General features: G+C 34.4%; 1 protein-coding gene across 3 annotated transcripts in view; it reads right to left on the reverse strand.

The window, feature by feature from the left end:
• The window catches only part of calcrla (calcitonin receptor-like a), a 61859-nt gene that overhangs the window by 32891 nt on the left and 11863 nt on the right, over window positions 1-17105 (reverse strand).

Consider the following 17105-nt stretch of genomic DNA (forward strand, 5'->3'; position numbering starts at 1 on the left):
TATATATTATATATAATGTATATTATATATTGTATATACAGTATACATCTGTAGTATATCAAGCTGGTATAAAATGTATTATCAGCTGGTATAAAAAAAGTGCTACTTAAATAAGCGAGACAAGAATGGGTGTTGGACATTTAATGAAAGATTTGTATAATGTTTGACTATACAGTACTACTACTGTATATATATATATATATATATATATATATATATATATATATATATATATATATATATATATATATAAATTAATTAGTTTTAGTAGACCTATAGCAACACTTTTCTTTTGGTAACTAGAAACATTTACTTTTGCAAAACAAAATAAAAATATATATTTAGATTTAACAGTTATATGTTTTGTGTTTTTTTATTATTAGTTATAAATAGTTATATATTACAATTTGAGTATTAATACTTTTAGAACTGCACTCATTTCATTAAGTTAAAATGTAAGATTTCTGGCATTTTTTATGTTGTTTTACAACTGATATGTTAAGTTTTTTAGTAAATATATATTTTAGTTGATTTATTTGCTTATATTAATGAATTGATTGGCAACATAAACACTGCTCTGAAATAAAATGCACTCATTAATTCACTAATGCAACTGGCAACCTGTGTGTATTTATGCAGAAAATCTAAAACAACACCAGGTCTGTGTTCTATTTAAAGCAAAGGCCAGCAGCTGTCTTTGCTCCAGACATTCCCATCCTTAACCTGCACCTGATTTCTTCATAAGAGTGGAGAGGCCTCAGGTGCTGCTCACTGCTGCACACGAACACTCAGACAAGCCTTTCATCTCCTTCTACCGTTGTGCATTTCTCTGCTGGTCGCAGCTGAACTGCATTAGATGAACATGAGGGTGAAGCCAACATAGGCTCACAGCTTGCCTTGGGCACAACCAGATGTCCAAATTTACAAAGTCATCGGTAATGAAATCATGCAGATGATGGAGAACTGTGCTGTCAGAGAAAAAGCTGCTCTGAAGTCTCTATATCACATTTCTGCACATGATTATTGCGTTGGATATCACAGGTTGCATTTCTGTTTTGATGAAGTTACATTTAAATGAAGTGAAGCAAAGTCTGTGGCCATGGAAAAAAACAAGTTTTGATCATTTTATATTAAATTCGGATCATTTGCTTCTACGTTTGGTGTGGCCGTCCTTCTCTACACACGTCAGTTTTATCATGCTAATAAGCAACTAGTTAAAAGTGAGAATTGGTACCTAAAGTGTTATCAAATGTATTCATTTAGATTGATAGGGATGATTCATTAAATCTTTTATATACTAAACTACAAGCGTAGATGAATGCAATAAAGCTAAGATAAAACTGAAATAAACAGTGCAAGCTTTATGGGTTTGTATATTTAAATGTAAAACAATACATTGTAAAATCAACTCAACATTGCCTATTCTGCAATGTGACTACTGCGGATGCACACATTGCGATATTGATGCTGAAACAATATTTTGTACAGGACCAATATATATAGTACATAGCTGTAAATAAGAAATAAAAAATGTTGTTGTTGACATTACTAACTTTCTTTTTAGTTTTGTGCACTTTTGTACATTGTAAGTTACATCTAATCATATGTATTGCATTCTTTTACTGTATTTGTGTGTAGTACTGTATATACTGTAAGCATGTTTCACTGCTTGTGGATGTTTGAGATGAGCATTGGTTTGCCGTATGACTATTTCATCACCACATGCTTTTGGTGGTGTTTTTGTATTTGTAACAAAAGTACAAAGGGTAGATTTTGGTACTTTAGGCATTGGTGCATTAACACTAATTAATGAAATATAGGAGTTTACTGTGCAATTTAGAAAACGATACAATTCCAGGAACCACAGATGCCTTTTTTACTGTAAATATTTGAGATTTTTTGCAGTGTATTGTAATATTCAATGTACATCTGTATTATTGCTACAAAACGACGCATCATGTGAACTCGACATTCATGGTCTGCTGAAGTAATTTGTAAATTTAAGTTGCCTTTTAATATTTGATTAATGAACTGTGAGGTGAATAATGTCATCTCAGTGTACCCAGTTTTTTTTTAATGTTTCATTCATTATTTACAGTAAATTAGTTATTGTTCTTCTTTAGAGGGAGAAATCCGTGTAAGGGGATTGTCTTACATTTGAAACAGTCTTAATTTCTGTATGTCCATTTAATGCTACCTATAAAATTCACTGAAATGTTCCAATAGCATTTTGTAATGTGACTGTTTATTTTGTTTCAATGGTCCAAATATACACTCACCGGCCACTTTATTCAGTACACCTGTCCAACTGCTTGTTAACGCAAATTTCTAGTTAGCCAATAACATTGCAGAAACTGCTGATCTACTGGGATTTTCACGCATAACCATCACTAGGGTTTACAGAGAATGGTCAGAAAAAGAGAAAATGTCCAGTGAGTGCAGTTTTGTGCCTTGTTGATGCCAGAGGTCAGAGGAGAATGACGAGACTGGTTGCAGCTGATAGAAAGGCGACAGTAACTCAAATAACCACTTGTTACAATCAAAGTGTGCAGAAGAGCATTTCTGAACACATCCAACCTTGAGGCGGATGGGCAACAGCAGCAGAAAACCACACCTAATTGCACAGGTCATCAAAATCGGACAATAAAACGTTGCCTGGTCTGATGAGTCTTGATTTCTGAAGCGACATTCGAATGGCAGGGTCAGAATTGGGCATCAACAACATCCATCCTGCATGTTGATGGTGGTGTAATGGGGTGGGGGATTTTTCTTGGCAAATTTTGGGCCCATTAGTATCAATTGAGCATTGTGTCAATGCCACAGCCTATCTGAGTATTGTTGCTGATCGTGTCCATCCTTTTATGACCACAGTGTACCCATCTTCCGATGGCTACTTCCAGCAGGATAACGCACCATGTCATAAAGCGCAAATCATCTCAGACTGGTTTCTTGAACATGACAATGAGTTCACTGTACTCAACTGGCCTCAACAGTCGCCAGCTCAATCAAACAAAACACCTTTGGGATGTGGTGGAACGGGGGATCGCATCATGGATATGCAGCCTATAAATGTGCAGCAACTGCATGATGCTATCATGAGGAATATATCCAGTACCTTGTTGAATCTATGCCGTGAAGAATTAAGGCAGTTTTAAAGGCAAAAGTGGGTCCAAATCGGTACTAGTAAGGTGTACCTAATAAAGTGGCCGGTGAGTGTAATTCACTGTATTATGACTACAAATGAAATCAACATGAATAATGTCTTTATTACATCTTAAACTTGACTTGCTGAAACCCGTAGAAACCCCTTGTGTTAGTAAAACTAATTTTCATCATAATTTCTCATCTTCAGCTCCTTGTTGAATTGCTATTTAAGATAATGTAGTGAACAGTTATGTTTGATTTTTTTTTTAATTAATGTTAATTAAAAAAAAACAGCATATCATTTAATCGTTTGTAACAATGAACATATTACTGTTTCTTTATTTTAATTGAGCTTTAGGTTTGAAAGGTAGTGTATTATTGTTTGTTTTTATACGATTTTTTGTTGAAAACCACTGCTGCAATATACTAGACCCAAGCTTTTTAAATTTTTTTTCTATGTATTAAACACAAGGTTATTTCAATGTCATGTTATGATGGTTTGAACAATACCAGCTAATCCGGTGACAATTTGAGGGATTATGTGAACTGGAGCATCAGGTTCGTCTGGATAGCAGGATATTACAAAAGAGGGTGTGAAATCAGACACTGCAACACAGTCTGAGGAATATACCATACTGTAACTTAAAATAGAACCAGAGAGAGCGAAAACAAGCCTATAAAATGCAGAACAGAAATAAGCAAAATTATGAATGTTTAATTCAGGCTGAAAGTTAAACCAGCATCTGTCAAATCAGCTTGCCTATTACTATTATGAAACAGCAATTAAACTACTTGGATGAATGTGTTAATGTTGATGCTCAGTAATGTGATCTGAACCACCCTTTCCTGCCTCAGTGTGGTACAGCTGAATACGCAGAACCAGGGGCTACTGTTGTCCTCAACTGATACAAACAGAAATAAAAGCCACTCGTATACGGTTACAAAAATACACTTTTAAAAATATACCCATCGCAAGCTGCTCCAGAATATCACCTGCAGAGTAAATACATATTTTAAGCTATTTCAGGGCTCAAAACATAATCCTACCCCGGAGGGATTCCACTGTTTGGCATAACTTGCTCTTAAATGGCTGGGTATTGATACAGTACATATGGTGATGGAAAAAATTAGCATTCTGGAACTGCAGGGGTGAATATATTATCCAGCTCAACCAGATGTTCCTAAATGAGCTTTAATGCACATTTAATTTATGTTATTAGTCGGATTTCTAATTGTTTTGGGAATTTTCTTTGGTGATTTAATGTCACACTCATCTACCTTTCCATTGTTTCTCTATGTAAATGCACTAAAATAGTTTGATCATGCGATTGCGAGTCTTTTTTCAGCCTCTTGCACATGATGCAACATCGTAAAAATATGGTACTATAGTTAAAAAGATAAAAATGTTAACATGTTTTTAGTTATTTAATGCTGTTTCTCTCCAGTTTACAATAAATGTATTATTAAAGAATTTAAACCAGGCCTGATAATCACAACAGCAAAAAAAAAAAAGGTCATTGCAATAAAGGAATCATTCACCAAAGAAGCATTTAGCAAAGGAAATCTCCAGTAAGCAGCAGCTCTGTTGGCAAAAATGAGTTGTTGATGCCAGAGGTCAGGGGATAATGGCCAAACTGATTCAGCAGATAGAAAAGCAACAGTAACTCAAATAACCACTCGTTACAACCAAGTTCTGCAGTTCTATGCACAGCACATCCAACCGTGAAGTGAAGTAGCAATGTTATTAATTCAATAGAGACCACTGCTAACAGTAGCCAGAAGAAAAAAGCTAGCATACACATATCACACTGTTTGTAAACTCAGGTTATTTCAAATGTAAATGAGCTCATGCAAATACAAAGAGAAACATTTAGCATTTTGTGTTTTGCACACATTTTTAGATGCAAGTGGTGATTGTCCTTTTAAACAACTGTTTGCTGTTTCGGTATTTTGACAGTGGAAATGCAAATACTGTAAATGCATACTGTGCTGTGCCGTCCCAAACTGTACTAGAGCTGTAATCGGGCTTAAATAGTTAAACCTGACACAATTTATCCTGAGCCAGACACTTTTATTGACAGCATTTTAAAGGCACAAACTTGTTTACAGCCAGACATTATTCAAATGAGAGCATGCATATAGCTTCTGTTATGAATGAGTCATTTAAACTAGTTTTAACATACTTTATTGACATAGGCAATAGTTCACTTGGATGTGTAAAAAAAAATATTTAAAAACTCCTCTGCAATATAGTAACATATCTCAGCACTCTTAACAATTACATAAATGGGCCAATGAAACACAATCTCACGGCAATTCGTAACTTTTTTATTTAGTGGCTAATTCGTACATTTTAGTATGATTTGCTCATCCCCCAATGACGGTTGGGTTTAGGGGTGGGGTTAGGTGCCACGCCTCCTTTTTAAAATTGTACAATTTTGTACAACTGAACTCGTACGAATTAGCCACTAAACTGGCAAAACGTAAAATACTTTCGTTTTCTCATGAGATCAGGCTGGCCAATGCTACTTGCCAATAAAAATGAGTCTCAACAAATTAAAGTAAGATGGATTCTAGATTAAGATGGGTATTTGATATATGCACTGTATGTACATGTTCATTTTGTTTCTTTGCCAAAAACTTAATTGCCAGAGCCAAGCCTCCATTTCACTGTATTGACATCCATTTTTGTATCTTTCTCATGCAAATCAAAACGCATCACATGAAACGCAAGTTCATTTATCGCACAAACCGAGTCCATTTAAAATGGGAATAATTAAACCGAAACCCGACCAACTCATCAGGTCTATTCAGGTTCAGGCTAAGATCTTCAGCACATTGGAATGGCTGACGAGCAATTTTTTTACACTTGAATGAATCAAAAACTGAAGTGCTAGTGTTTGGCCCTCTGAATGTCTGTGAATCTACAATTAATAGGTCATTTTAAGCTTAGTTATATAATCACGCAAAGAGTCTTGAAGTTATTTTTGACACCAAGTTAAAATTTGACAAGCAAATAAATTCTATAGTCAGAAGTGGTTTCTACCAATTAAGGACAATTAAGGCCTTTTCTGTCTTTTAAGGAGATGGAAACCATCATCAATGTTTTTATCATGTCAAGATTGGACTACTGCATCTCTTTGTATTCAGGAGTTTCTTATGCTTCAATTGTACGCCTGCAGCTGGTTCAAAATGCAGCTGCTAGTCTTTTAACTGGAACTTAAAATTCTAGTATTTCACCAGTTTTATCATTCCTTCACTGGCTCACAGTACAACTTAGGATTCAATCCAAGTTATTGTTATTTGTTTTAAAAGTTTTGAATGGTCTGGCACCTAGTTACATTGGTCAGCTTCTTCACTGGCGCACTTTATTAAGGCCATTTACTGTAGGTCAGAGAACCAGTTTCAGTTAGTTGTTCCCAAATCACGGTTAAAATCCAAAGGAGAAAGGGCTTTTTCTGCCACAGCTTCTCATCTGTGGAATGGTCTGCCTTTACATATCAAGACATGCTCTTCGCTTGGTCTCATTTTAAAAACAATCACCTTCTATCTCTTGCTTTTAATTGTAATGAATTAATTTTAATATGCTTTACATATTTTGTTTATATATATATATATATATATAATTATAGATTGTGTATGTTGGTTGTTTTGTAAAGCACTTTGGTCAACATCTGTTGTTTTTAAATGTGCTCTATAAACAAACAAACAAACAAACAAACAAACAAACAAACAAACATTGTTAAAGGGATGAACATTTACAGTTTATTTACTCACCTTCATTAAAGCCATTGAAGATGTATAGTAGGTGACTTTCTCTTCTTCAGTAGAAAAGTAAATGTGGTTTTTAGTTAAATATGTGTTTTTCGGTGATTCATAAAATGCAAGTCAATGGTCACCTCTTTTTGAGATTAAAAATAAACACACAAATCTAAATGAATCTGATGATGAATGAGAATTTATCAATGAGTCGCTTCTGATTATACATTGAAGTCTTATGAAGTGAAACATTTGGTCTGTGCAAGATATTGAAGATTATTTAATATCATTAGCTTAATACACATCCTTTGCAAACAATTCTAGACGTTTCCCAGATATTGAGCATCCAGTCACTTGACGCAAGTTCAAATTTATAGCAGTTACCACACCTGGAGCAGTCACAGGTAAGAACCATTTTGGCAAAAACATGCATCCTCACTCTCATCACCTCAAGCATATGTCATCAAGGAACTAGGACCTTGCACTCACACCTGTGAGCAGAGATTTTTTTGCACTGGGCAATTGTTTCTCTTCATAAAACCTCAGTGGGAACAATTGAGACTTGTTTTTATGTGTTATTTTTTTATCTAAATGATGGGTAACCATTGACTTGCATTATATGAATAACTAATGTCACCAAGTCACCTTCATCTTCAATGGTCTGAGAGTAAATTAACTATACATTTTTTTTTTTTTTGATGAACTATTCCTTTAAAAGTAGCACTTTTGCCAACTATTGGTGGCAGTGTCTTTCTACAAATTTCTACAAATATTTCTGTACACCCACATTACACATTTGTCAAGGATGGAGAAAACTAATAAAAAATACCCAGAAATGCTGAATTATGTTGCTAAATAACATGAAGCGCCCACGTACTTTATGTACACACTACAAGTCTATACCAAAACCATGGCTCTATTCTGCAACCTTTTTAATGACAGTTAGGCTGAAAACTAATAAGTGATTATATTATGTTGTATACTAGAAACATCACTGAATGCACCAAAAGCAGATTAAAACGATGCTAGCTGTGTGGACTATGCGCCTCATGGACCATTTATCACCTCAGTTTGAAAGAAAAGCTAGAGCGAATGTGTTTTGCGGAATCAGTCAACTACATCACCTCTACACAGTGCTGTTCAAGTTCATTACACAGCACTGCAAAACAAATTCATTTAAAGGTACAGTTCACCAAAAAAAAAAAAAAAAAAAAAATATATATATATATATATATATATATATATATATATATATATATATATATATATATATATATATATATATAAATCTTCCATCATTTACAGTGCATACCCTTCACTTGTTTCTTTCTTTTTTTTTTCTTTTTTTTTTTTTTGAAAAATATGTTTTACTTCCATTGTAATTTTTTAAGTCTATGGAAGTAAATAAGTCCCAGTAAGCAGGACTTTTAAATTATGTAAAAAAATATGTAAATAATGAGGTTATTTTCATTTTTGGGTGAACTATCCCTTTAAAGGCAAATTTGGCAGACCACTGGCAGAAATGCAGGACATTCATATCAAGTTAAATCTATCAATAGTAATAGTAATAATAATAATAATAATAATAATAATGATAATAATAATAATAATAATGTGCGGCATAGTGACTCAGTGGTTAGCACTGTCCCCTCACAGCAAGAAGGTCGCTGGTTTGAATCTCAGCTGGGCCAGTTGATCTTTCTGTGTGGAGTTTACATGTTAGTCCAGTGTTTGCGTGGGTTTCCTCCGGGTGTGCCAGTTTACCTCACAGTCCAGTATAGGTGAATTGAATAGACTAAAGCCCAATCCCAATTCTACCCCTTAGCCCTTAATTGGTTTGCCCAATTCTCTTTAGCTTGGAGGTATAGGGCTAAAGTGAGGGGCTAGATAGCTCTTAAAACTGAGATTTTTCAGGACCACACTCGAAACCAAGGGGTAAGAAAATTTCCCAGAATACACCAGCTTCAACTGCAAATTGACTCCACATGGATGTCACGAGTTGCACAAGTTAGTATTTTTTTGTCATTATTTAAACTTTTACAACAAAGAAGCGTTTTGATACATTCATAGCCGTGTTCATGTTTTACAGTCATGCTTTTAATAAAATTTGCTGAAATAAAAACAGCTAAAATAAAAAACGATAAATTTCACTATCTAAAATCCCTAATAATAACTCCTGTATAGCAGTCCCAAACATTCTGTGACTCAATGACACTCAAATACCCTGTCAGAAAGTAGTGTCTGGCAATAATTTTTTTACAGTGTCTGCTATAATGTTAATAATGTTTTTTTGTGTGTTTACATAAATGAATATGGACACTGTAAATACACAGTACAGTTACGATCATTGCCACATTATATCATTATGATTACATGATATCATTGCCTTCAGTGATTTCCTGAAGATAAATACCAAAAAATAACACAGCTGGAGTAACTACGGCAGTTGCGAATGCGATCTCAAATGAAGCAAGAGATTGCGAGGTCATATGATGATGTGTGCAGGTAAATTTAAAGCCCTTCCCCTTCACACTTTGTTTCAAGGGCCAAGGAGAAGGGGTAGGGGTACAAAAATAGAGTTGTACTCGGCCTAAATTGTCCGTAGTGAATGAGTGTGTATGTGAATGCTCGGTTGCAGCTGGAAGGGCATTTGCTGTGAAAAAAACATATGCTGGAATTGTTAGTGGTTCATTCCCCGTGGTGAATAGAGGCGAATAGAGACTAAGGAAAATTAATGAATAAAAGTAACAATAATAGCGTATTAAATAAATCGATTTGTTTATGATATATATTAGTTGTGCTGTTTTACATAACGCTTTTAAAAAATATTAACTTAGGCTTTTTAAACTTTTTGTGTGGTTATCATGATCTTCAAATGTATAACATTAGGTATAAAACTTACAATTGGTTAAAAAAAATGTTTGTTAATAAAAATAATATTTTCGTTTGAATCCCAACTCACACTCCTGCTACTCTCAACTTAAGCAAAAGTGTATTTTTACACTAAAACCCAACAGTCAACGTTATCAAATGAAATGAGTGTAGTTAACTCAAAACTGTAGTTTTAATTCATAATCGACTGAAAGTTAATTCAACTCATTTGAAAAGAGTTTTGAATTTAGTGTTGAAGGCATTGAGTTAATTAAATTCTTCATTACTTCAGTTTAAATGGTGCAAGTTCACAGTCCTCATATAGATTAGTTTTTTTTTTTTTTAACAAATGGTTTGTAGCAATCGGTTTCCTCAAATGGTTTGAGTTGCCTTAACTTACTGGATTTTACAGTACTCAGTTGGTTTGAGTTCTCTTCATTTATTGGGTTTTACTGAGTTCAAATAGCTTTGTTTACTTATTAGGATTAGTTTTTTTTTTTTTTTACTTAAATGGTTTGTTGCAATCGGTTTCCTCAAATGGTTTGAGTTACTATAAGTTATTGGGTTTTACAGTGTAAGATACAAAACTTGTAATATTATTAATATTATGTGCACTGGCACCAAATCAGGTGTTTGTTCTGTAGAAATGAATTGAATTGAATTTTATTTGACAGATTAGATTAGATACAAGTATCCCATACATTTTAAATAAAACCATCAAGGATGAAAACACAGTAATACCCTGGGCCTCTTTCCATTGTGGTCCTTGCTGTTAAAAACAAAGTATATCTGCAAAGTACAGTTAATGCATAAAGCAAACAGTTACTCCACATCTTAAAAAAGGAACAAAATTATTCACAAAAACTAGTGGCATAGCCCCCAGATGTTAGTTTGAAAAAAAACTAAATGTTTTAGTGAAGGTTCAAACTTTGCTTTGCTTGAGGAAACATTAAATTACACTGTTTAATTTTTCCAGTTGATTTATTAGATGCTAACGTTAAGTACAATGTTACTGCAATAATTGAAATCTGGGAGCTTCTGCACATATTTTCCACTTGGGCTAGCGATTCACGTACAACTTATCTTGTGCATAAAATCACCCGCAGGCCAAGAAACCACTGAGCGAGAAAGCTGCTGTAGATATGCTCAGTCTTTAAAAACTGCAGACAATATGTTATTTTGACAAATCAATTATGGACAGTAACATACTCAATTCCAACATTTTATTTTGTAGGCGTTATGGCTGCACAATTACAGAACAAGAAATGATGTTGTGAAATTTGTGTTTCTACGCTGAACATCGTGATATAAAAAAATATTTCTCCAGATGACTTGAGTAGCTCTTTTCAGCAACAATTCATTATTTTATAATCACTGGGGTGATTTTTGTAGGTGCATTTATAAAACAAATAAATATATATATAAATATATATATATATATATATATATATATATATATATATATATATATATATATATATATATATATATATATACACACACAGTTGAAGTCAGAATTATTAGCCCCCTTTTGATTTTTTTTCTTTTTTTTTTTATATTTCCCAAATGATGTTTAACAGAGCAAGAAAATTTTCACAGTATGTCTGATAATATTTTTCTTCTGGAGAAAGTCTTATGTGTTTTATTTCGGCTAGAATAAAAGCAGTTTTGAATTTTTTAAAAAACAATTTTGGGACAAAATTTTTTGCCCCTTTAAGCTCATTTTTTTTCCGATAGTCTATTTACTGTCATCTTGACAAAGATAAAATAAATCAGTTATCAGAAATAGGTTTGTAAAACTATTATGCTTAGAAATGTGCTGAAACAATCTTCCCTTCATTAAACTGAAACTGTTAATAATGCTGACTTGAACTGTATGTATATACAGTATATATATACATCTCAAATACAAACATGGATAAATTTAATACAACAGACAATAAACTGCTTTATTACTTTTGTTTTTGAAGGGGTGTTGGGCGATTTAACAGTATTTAAGCAACTGCATTCTTTGCAAAAAATGAAAAAAATATATAAATAAATCTTTGCAGCTTATATAGACAGGCTAATTTGACTGATGCAACATGTCATCTGACAGCTGGCCTTTTCTCAGTGCCCTTTGATGTGTGCACTCACAATATAGTATGACATGAGTTTACACTGACAAGGCTTTAAAACATATGCAGCCATCTTGCATGGTAATGAACAACTGCAATGTCATTTGAGCTTGAAATACTTGATAAATTGCACAGAAATGAACATTTTGGGCCAAATACAGAACTGAAAATTCTAGAGGTATTTGGCCGAACAGCAAAACGGAAACTTCTTTGTAATAATTGTTATTTTATTAAGTAATGTAAAGATATTTTGTAAAATTGAACTTAATAACTTGAATCAAAATGATTTAAAAATAACCACATTTCACTGACAGTAAAATGCTATTGACAGTAGTAGAGAGGCATTATTTTGGCAGCATTGCCATGACAGCATAGTAATGCAATTGCAAGCTGCAGGAACAAGTAAAGTATACTACATTGAAATGTTCTGTTGGTGTGTTATATAAGTGGACTTTGTATAATAATAATAATAATAATAATAATAAATAATAATAATAATAATAATTATTATTATTATTATGTGAATATGTCTGTTCAAACACATCCAAAACCCAGTTTCCAATTTCGCTCCACTTCAAATCGCGTACACAGAATACATTTGGGAAACAGCGCCTATTTATCAACATGCTGCATGAACTGACTGTTTTGAGACTTGCATAGGAGGGGTAAAGGCGCCTGAAATGGAAAAGAAAGGGAATCCAACCATTTTTTAATATTTATTTTAAAGTGTTTTCATGCCTAAGTGAAATAAAAAGCACGGAACATATTCACATTTTAAGGAGCGTCCTTTTTGGTTTTTATATGGTGTTATTTGTTGCTATTTTCAGACCAACTCAACCATTGTGATTACATAGTGCATTTATTGTGTATGGCCATACACCCAAAGCGCTTCACAATCATGAGAGGGGGGGGTCTCTCCACACCACCACCATTCTGCAGCATCCACTTGGATGATGCGACAGCAGCCACAGGACAACAGCGCTAGTGCGCTCTAAGTGATGGAGCCAATTCAGTGGATGGGGATGATTGGAAGGCCATGATCATAAGGGCCGATTGAGGGACTTTGGCCAGGACACCGGGGTTACACCCCTACTCTTTTACAAAAAGTGCCCTGGGATTTTTAATGACCACAGAGAGTCAGGACATCGGTTTAACGTCTCATTCGAAAGACGGTGCGCACTGACAGTATAGTGTCCCCTTAATTTTTACTGTGTTTGGATATAACTTAAACTATAATATTTTTTGATCACATTTCATTATTATTGTTCATTTATTTGTTTGCTGGAAATTTAAACTGAATTTATAAGTAGTTTTGAAACAAATATTTGTGCTTAACAAACGATATTAAATATGTAGACTAATGGATGTCTTCAGTGGAGTACGTACAACACGCAACCTTACTCCACGAAAGTAAAGAGTAAAAGTAAAGTAAAGACAAAGTAAAGAGGCCTAAAGAGAAGGCTCATTTATCTTCATGCTGCAGTTTAACAGTTTTTCTCGCTAGTGAAGCGTTCAGTTTTTCCATTTAAGTCGCCATGTAAATGGTACATGCGCCATGGCGTGACACAACTGACAATTAAAGGAAATGGGAGATGAGACTCTGATTGGTTTAATGCACATTATGTTCGAAACACACCCATGACTCAAGAGAATAAGCACAACCCTGTTAGACAATGTGCCGCAGCACAGAGCATAATTTTCCATCCTTGAAATAGCAATAGTGGATTCGGTCATGCCCCTAATATTTTTGCGCCATACTCTTTAGACTTTGTGCTTAGATCATTAAAAAAGAGCCCTTACCCATTTCATTTTAAATTATCGGAACCAGAAGAAACCATGCTGTCAGTAAGTTCTTTAAAAGGGCTTATTTCTAAATTCTATGCCTTATTAGTTTACTCTGATTCCTCAGTTTATGATTCGTTGAAACCACTATGGTAAGTTATGTTTGACCCTGAAGATTGGTCCAAGATCTGTGATGGTATCTTTCCAAAATGTACCTAAATTTCCATACATGACAAAAATTTTAAGTTTTTCCACAGAATTTATTTAACACCTGTTCGTCTGCATAAAATGTTCCCAGCCTGTTCCGATCACTGTTTTAAGTGCAAAACTTGTAAGGGCACATTTTTTTCATGTACTCTGGTCCTGTGTTTACATCCAACCATTTTGGAGAGGGGTTCATTCTGCAATCCAGGAGATAATTTGAAAACGTTTTATTTTCTCCCCCTCACTTTTTTTGTTGAATGACATTCCTAAAGACCTTTTTTGACTCGGAGCTCAAACCTCTGTTTTCAACTCTTACATTTATGGCTGAGAAATGTATATTATTAAAATGGTCTGCTTCTCAAACTCCAATACATGTGGATTTCTCAGTTTTCAGCCTTTCTTCCTCTGGAAAACGTATGACCTTAACCACAAACAGGACAAATTCAGAAGACTTTGGGAACCTCTCCAATCCTTTCTACATAAACTCTGAAATTTTTATTTGAAAAGAGTTCTGGCTTCTTCTGTTTTGTTTTGACTATTTTATTTATTTTTTATTATGTTTATATTTTAAACTTACATTTGTAAATGTTTATTTGATTTGCAGCGCCTGGGTATGGCTTGTTAATCTGCTTAAGCAGTTAAGTGAAATCCTTCTGTACATTTACATTATTGTAATTTTTTTATTATCATTTAGTTTATTTGCAGGTTTTTAAAATTAATTGAATGTTCAACTAGTGCATGTAAATAAAGTGGTTTTGGTTGAATGCATCGGATATTCAAGTATTAACGACTTAAACTGCGGACCTGGTCCCGGGTTCCGTGACGTCATCGACTTTCGCTTTCAGATTTAAAGGGCTAGCGTTGCACCAAACCCCTGTAAGGGGTGTCGTTTGAAAGTGTAGAATCTATATTTTATGCACATATTCATCACTTTGGTTTTTATTCTACTGTATAAAAGTTATTTACACTTAAATACACAGTATTTTGGATACCCGAGCTGGGTATTTTACATTGGTTCATTTTCATATTTTTTTATATGACACATGTACAAGTTATAGCTCAAATGAAAGCTCTTGCCGGTGCTCATACAGTTCTAGCATTTTTTTTACTGAATTATATTCATATTCCAAACAGTTGTTGAATGAATTGTGGTGTTTCCATGGCGCAGAAATGTAAACAATACATTCATGATCAATAAGCAGCCCCAGATAGCACAGACAGCTGTCATCTCTTACCTTATGCTGTGCCCTTCAGGGCCATTCTCCTCTGTTTTTGAGGTGAAGTGCATAAGTAATCCTTTTATATGTCTGATGTGGTCCAAACAGTGAATTATGTTTGATCAAACAAAAGAACAGTGAAATATGTAAACAAGGATCAGTCTCTGTGGCTTGTACAGTACCTCTCATCAGTTGCAATGCAATAACTTTTGCATAGATTATGGTAGAGACATTTTTCTTTTTTCCTATAATTACTGACATGTGCAGGAACCACCAAAATTAATTACAGCATGCTAGACCACACAAAACCTAAAAGGTACACTTTCAAATTTGAGTTTATAAAAAATAAAATACAAAAAGCGCCTCTTTTTTAGGTGTTTATTATAACACATACAAAATATACTGTTATTTTAAACACGTTTAATAGTGTTTTATGAAAATTCAAAGGGTTTTCTTTAAAATGATACCACATTTTTGCATTTACACCTATGCATGTGGATTTGGGAAGCTTTTAAATTTGGGTAGCCAAAATCCAGGTGGAAATCCCCAAATAGCAGCAGAGTTTACCACATATTACAGCTTTCCATGGTAAGCATTAGAAAAGAACATTCTGTAAAAATACAGTTTCCAGAAACATGTTTCTAATGATGTAGCAGCTCCTGCAATGAAGAAAGCTTTGCTTAATGAAGCATGCCGGACTAAAACCACTGATTAAGCATATTCTGCTGGGACAGGCTTGTTCCAATAAATCAAAAAGATAAGAAAAGCAACAGGTCTCCTTTTATTTCACATGGCTTTTTTACAAAGCATAAAAAAATTCAGCAGGCAATTAGGACTTTCTCAAACCACAGACACAGAACCTCTACCCTCTAGTGATCCTTAATCCAGCAACCAAAATCAACTGTTATTCTATCCACTCCACTGCTTGGAAACCTGACCAAACACATGCAAATATATTCCCAATTTATTACAGAGAGACAGCTGAAAAAGCTCAGGGGGGAAGCATTGTGTTCACAGAAGGTCCCCAAAGATGTCCTGCTGTGTGTGGACTGCTAGTTCTACGTCTAGCATGTAAAACCACTTCCTCTGCAGACCATAATCCAGGACCAGGAGAGTCTGCGCTCTCAGGATTCCTCTGAGCTATGAAAATAAAACATGGAACCTGATCATATTCACTCCTATTTTTAAACTTCAGCATGTGTCCTCCAGGACTAGAGAAGGCATGCGAAAGGTCCTGAACTTGAACTGCGGGCAACTTTGCTGCTTATGGGTAAAAAAAAACCCACTAGAGTTTTAACACACTGCGGTCCAATGACTGTAGCAACTCAGGTAACACTTCTGGGCAACTAAACAAAAGCTAGATGCTAAGGGGAGTGTTGAAATCAAAAGATCCAGTTCTACTTCGCACTCCTGAATCATTCCGTGAAACATTTAATCCTACTTTAAAGGAAGCCTTTGGCAGAAACATGATAACCCAAGGCTGACCCACTTGGAAGTGGGTGGGTTTTGATTCATCCATTCCCAGGGTCCCCTGCACACTCAATGGTTTCAGAGGTCAATAAATCTTAAAGCTGTTGCCTGGCAGTGTCAGTTTGTTTAGTGTGTATTAGCCTTAAACTCTGAACCTGTTTATATTTCCAGTGTCCAGAAACCCACTCAAGCTCTTCATCTCTAGGGTCCGCTTTTATATGAGAGTCTTATGTCCTTAGCCGTATGTATATCCACGGTTAATCATACTGTATGACAAATCTGGCTGTCAGTATGCAGGGGAATATTCCCATAATGCCGCTATTTTAGGCTTGTGTCTGGTCATCTTATCTTTTACTGAAATCTGTGGAGGATGGGCAACAATTAGTAAACGCTATTCATGTGGTTTTTGTGTATACTTCTGTTCTGAAGCTGTATCGTTTCATAATTATATATTTTAACACAAGTTTTTAGTTCCAGTGATAATTCTATTAGCTACAAAGATGAATTTGAAAATCATTTTAAATTATCTTCTAAAATATTC

This window comes from Danio rerio, chromosome 9, assembly GCF_052040795.2.
Source record: "Danio rerio strain M-AB ecotype USA chromosome 9, GRCz13ab, whole genome shotgun sequence".
In the NCBI taxonomy this organism is placed as follows: Eukaryota; Metazoa; Chordata; class Actinopteri; order Cypriniformes; family Danionidae; genus Danio; species Danio rerio.